Here is a 5,372-nt window from a genome sequence, read left to right on the forward strand (position 1 = left end):
AAAAATTATATCTGAAGGAACTAAAAAAAGATTGTAAAATCAAGTAATAGAAGTAGAAAAAATTTAGGAAAATGAGAATGATGCAAGAAAAATTGGAAAAGACATTAATTAGCTTTGTAAAAGAGGCAAAAATAATCCTTTACTAGAACTCTTTAAAAGCCAAAAGGAAAAAGAGGTACAAAAATCCACTGAAGAAAAGAATGCCTTAAAAAGTATAATTGGTCTAACGGAAAAGGAAGTACAAAAGCTCACTAAAGAAAATAATTCCTTAAAAAGTAGAATTGGCCAGGTGTGAAAAGAGGTATAAAAGTACACTGAAGAAAATAATTCCTCAAAAACTAGATTTAGGCAGGTGGAAGCTAATGACTTCACAAGACATCAAAAAAAAAAAAAACAAACAAGCAATAAAATAAAATCGAAAGAATGAATAAATAGAAGAAAATGTGAAATATCTCATTGGAAAGACAGACAATCTCGAACACATCAAAACAGATAATTTAAATTACCATACTGGCTACGTCCAGAATTTTTTTGTCTTATTCTACACTCTGAGACTTTGACTTCTCTATTAAAAAGTGAGTAGTTTGTTTCATTAATTAGTCCTTTAGAATTATGGTTAGCCATTATACTAATAAGAGTTCCTAATTCACTCAAAGTTGTTGCCTTTACCATAATGTTTTCTTTTTTTAATAGTATTTTATTTTTTTCAAGACACTTTTGACATGCATTTTTACAAAGTTTTGAATTTCACATTTTTCTCCCTCCCTTCCTTCCTCACTTCCTAAAAGGGTGAGCAATTTTATATAGGTTATATAAGTACAGTCATGTAAAACATATATCCATATTAGTTGTGTTGTGAAAGAGGAAACAGACCAAAATAATGACAAAAATAAAGTGAAAATAGTATTTTTTTAATTAAAGGGACCATCCCTTTACTCACTTTTTAAACAGGCCTAATCATTGAATTGGTGTTGCCTCAGGCAAAATAAAAACCCAGAAAGACCTTAGAAGGTCAAGATCTCCCACTGCATCCTGGGCCATCTCCAATTGTCTTGATCTATATCTGGCCATTGGACCCAGATGGCTGTTGAGGAGAAAGTGAGGCTGGAGACTTCAAATAGCCCTCCCTCACTGAAATATAATTAAATTTCAAGTCATGGCATCATCTTTCTGATGTCATGGTCCTCTTCGATAAGGAAGGACAAACCACACAACCAGAGACTCCCAAGTATTTGATATTGTCTATAGTTATTTTAAACGGAATTTCTTTTTCAATCTCTTGCTGCTGTACTTTTTTGGTAATGTATAGAAAAGATGATGATTTATGTGGGTTTATTTTATATCCTGCAACTTTTCTAAAGTTGTTAATTATTTCAAGTAGCCTTTTTTTCTGGTTGATTCCCTAGGATTCTTTTAGTATACCATAATATATTCTGCAAAGAATGATAGTTTTGTTTCCTCATTGCCTATTCTGATTCCTTCAATTTCTTTTTTTTTCTCTTATTGCTAAAGCTAACATTTCTAGTACAATGTTTAATAATAATGGTGATATTAGGCATCTTTGCTTCCCCCCAATCTTACTGGGAAGGTGTCTACTTTATCCCCATTATAGATAATGCTTGCTTGTGGTTTTACATCGATAATACTTTATCATTTTAAAGAAAGCTCACTTTATTCATATAATCTCTAGTGTTTTTATTAGGAAAGGGTGCTGTATTTTGTCAAAAGCTTTACCAGCATGTATTGAGATAATCATAGGATTTTTTTGTTTTTGTTATTGATATGGTCAATATACTGATTAGTCAATTATACTGATAGTTTTCCTAATGATGAACTAGCCCTGCATGCCCAGCATAAATCCTACATAGCCATAATACATGATCTTTGTGATGTATGGCTATAGTATCCTTTCTAGTATACCATGATGTTTTCATTTTATGAATTGTGATTCTGTTCATTTCAATCTTCATTAGTTCATACAAGTCTTCCCAGGTTTTTCTGCAACTCCCTTTCTCATATCTTAACACCACAATAGTATTCTATCACATTTATATACCTTAACTTATTCATACATTCCACACTTTATGGGTACCCTCTCAGATTTTCATTATTTGCCATCTCCAAATGAGCCATAAATATGAGTATACATCCTTAGAATTTATTTTTTTCCAAGAATAACTTATCTCTCAACTTTCTCTCTCTCTAATTCCCATCTTTCTCTCCTATTTCTCTGTTGCATAAAATATAAATCTATAGGCATGTGAATTCTTCTTTCCTTTGACCAGTTCAGGTGAATGTGTTGAAGTGTCAGTTACTCTCCCTGACCACCCACCACTTTGTATAAATGTCTTCCTGAACACCTTCATGATGTGAGATTATGTTAATTAACTTCCCTTTCCCTCCCTACCAAATGTATTCCATTTCCCCCCTCTCTTTTCATATTCCTTTATGATCATGAAGATATAACAGAACCAATCCAAGCCTTTTACACTTATATTCTCTCTATGACCCACATAAAGAAAGGGTTCTGGGAGGACAGATATATCATCCACCCATACTAGAATGCAATCAAGTTATCCTTGTTTATTCAGTCTTTTATTATTGATCATTCATGTTTGCCTTTTTTTTTCCCTTTCATGCCTACGTTTGAACTTTTGATGCAGCTCTGGTCTTTTCATCAAAAATGCTTGGATTTCCTGTATATTATTATTATTTTTTAATAGGAACACCTTTTATTTGGGAAGCTGTTCCTGGAAGTGTCAGTTTAGTAAAATTGATTATATAGAGCATGTCTCTCTCCCTCCAGGTCCTCATCCCTGCCTCCTCTCACGTCCACCCACCCTCCTCCAAAAATACCCTTGAGAGGCAGACCTCCAGGGCTTTTCTGCTACAAAAAGAATTTAGGCAGTTTAGCCTTTGGCACTTGGATAAGATCACCAGGTTAGATATTCACCTCCAGCCTCAGAGAGGGTAAAAGGTCTGGAAATCAGCAGTAGGAAGCACATTCCCCATTTAGCTGCCTAGCAAGGCTTAATACCAATGTTCTTTGTGAGAAGGGGTGGGGGGTATTTGATTCTTTATAAGAGGAACGGAAGTTCAGGTGAGGGAAAGGAACTTAGCCTGTAGATGTCATCAGTCATTATGTCCTTAAAAAAAAGTGAACGCTGAGGAGAAGGGGATAGGGCTAGGAAAAGAAAAAAAAAAGGGACTTCTCCAGTAGAGTACAGGAATGGGATAGAATCAATACCCCTAGGGGCTCCAGATTCCTTTTCCTCTCCTCACTCTCTGATGGCCCAACCCTTATCATGTCAGTCCTTGTAATCTATCACCTGTTCACATGTCCCTTTGTCTTGTCTAGTGTTTTCCTAGTTTTGTTCTCCCCTCTAAACCTCCCTCACATTCCTGGAGAGTTTTATTTTTGTCCTTTGTCTCATGTTCCACCGGTCATTCTCTACAGCACCCACCAATGTACTCTACTACCCTACACCATCATATGCACTTTCAGTTCCCAAGGCTCCCATCCATCCTTCCCTAATGCTGCTCTAGAAGCATCTGATCTGTCCCCCATCCCTACCCATCCCTCAGAGGTCATTTAAACATGAATAAAAAGCAGACCAGTGAGCAAGGCAAAACCAGATGGAAATATGATGACCTTGAGAATCCTCTGCTCAGAAGCAACCAATTCTTGGAGCAAGATCTCCAGGAAAGTGATATAGAGGAAGGTGCCTGCTACCATGCCCTCTAGCACTGATTGTGCCTGCTGGTGCAGAGGCCATATTGACCTGGGCTTGTACAACCCCTAGCCCAATACCCATTGGTGTCATACAGCAGAAAAGGACCGCACAAATGGTCACCAGTCCACCCAGAAGCTGACTATGCAGTAGCTGTAGGGACAGACTGACAGCTAGTACTATCTCATGCAAGAGCAGTGTCAGGCATACTTCTTTTGCCTGGGTTCACTCCCACTGCAGCCCTACAGCAAGCCCTTCAAATACTGAGTGTAGGGAAAGAGAGGAGACCAGGACACAGGCCCTTAAGGAGGAAGAGAGAGGAGAAGTCCCAACAGCAATGAGTCCATCATGCCAGTGGGGAGATGCGCTGCCCACTGCGCACAGGAGTGCTTGAGTCTCCTCTCTTGGAATAGACCCTGGTTGCTCTTTGTAGTCTAACACAATCTGTTCCATCACCAGAACCAGAAAAAATCCCATAACAAGAATGAGCTCCTGCAGTGGGAACTGAAGTGTGATTCCAAGGGCACTCAGGGCCTCATCTATGGCAGCCATGTAGTCTGGAAGCAAGTCTAAGAGACAGGTGGCCAGAAAAACACCACCCACAAAGCAGTTCACCAGACTGAGGATTTTCTTTCTGGAGGTTGGCACTAGGACTTCAAAGCATGTAGATGGGCACTAGATTGCAAAACAAGGTGAGCACCAGCAGCAGGACCAGAGCATCCATCTTTACCTCCAGCCCATCCAAGCACCTAAGGCACATTTTCTGGGTGCCACACCAGCCATTCTGACTCTTCCTAGGGCACCATAGTGGTAGTAGCTTGGAGGGCAGGGGTGGCTAAGTTCCCTGTCCACACCTTGACCCCTTTCCAGGAACATTCCTCTCCCCCCTAGGACTTTATTCCTCCTGTTACCTCTGCAGAGGTCCATCAAAGTGGTGGTGGGGGGCACAGCTGAGGCATGGAGAAGGGATCAAAACATATAATGTCACACTAGGGATTTATATACCCTTTCCCATGGGGCTTCCATATAATGAGAGGAAGAATATAAAGAGGTCATAACCCAAAAGAAGCCCAACCTCCAAAGTCCACTCTATAAAGGGGTCCAAAAACCTGGAGCATAACAAGGATAAAAAGGAATAGACACAGGGGGAAGGGAGTAGTCCCATAGTGCAGTCAGCTAAAAGTAGGGGAGAAGTTGTTTAGGGACATTGGGCTTTCCTCCCATGCCAAATCCTGGGACAACAAATCCCTTCTCCCCATCCTAGAAAGTCTGAGTGAGAAAGGGGAGTTTTGAGAGTGACAAGAGCTGGAAGGAAGAATGGGCAAGAACTCTGCCAGGGAGAGAGCAACAGGGTGGGTCAGGGGTGCTAAACGGGCCTAGAAGCCCAGGGAAGCTGTCTGGGGCTGCTAATGCTAATCCCTGGGACCTAGGGTTGGGACAGGGGTGGAAAGTTGAGGTGGGAAAGGGAAAAAGTGAGACAGTTGCGGAGAGTAGAGAATTGGAGGTTGAGACTAAAGGTCCCTGCCACCCCAGGACTGTAGGAAGCAGGAATAGCAGGCTCCAGGGAGCCGGGTCTCATTCTGGGACCTCTTTGTACTCTCTCTGATTTTGTTCCTGTAAAAGCTTATTTTATTTGTTTTT

At 40.2% G+C, this 5,372-nt stretch overlaps 1 pseudogene; it reads right to left on the reverse strand.

Annotated features, from left to right (window-relative positions):
• Positions 1–3,592: 3,592 nt before the first annotated feature.
• Positions 3,593–4,537, reverse strand: LOC114023400 (annotated as a pseudogene).
• Between the last annotated feature and the right edge of the window lie 835 nt (positions 4,538–5,372).

The sequence above is a fragment of the Vombatus ursinus genome, unplaced genomic scaffold, assembly GCF_900497805.2.
Source record: "Vombatus ursinus unplaced genomic scaffold, bare-nosed wombat genome assembly UNPS02014818.1, whole genome shotgun sequence".
NCBI lineage: Eukaryota > Metazoa > Chordata > Mammalia > Diprotodontia > Vombatidae > Vombatus > Vombatus ursinus.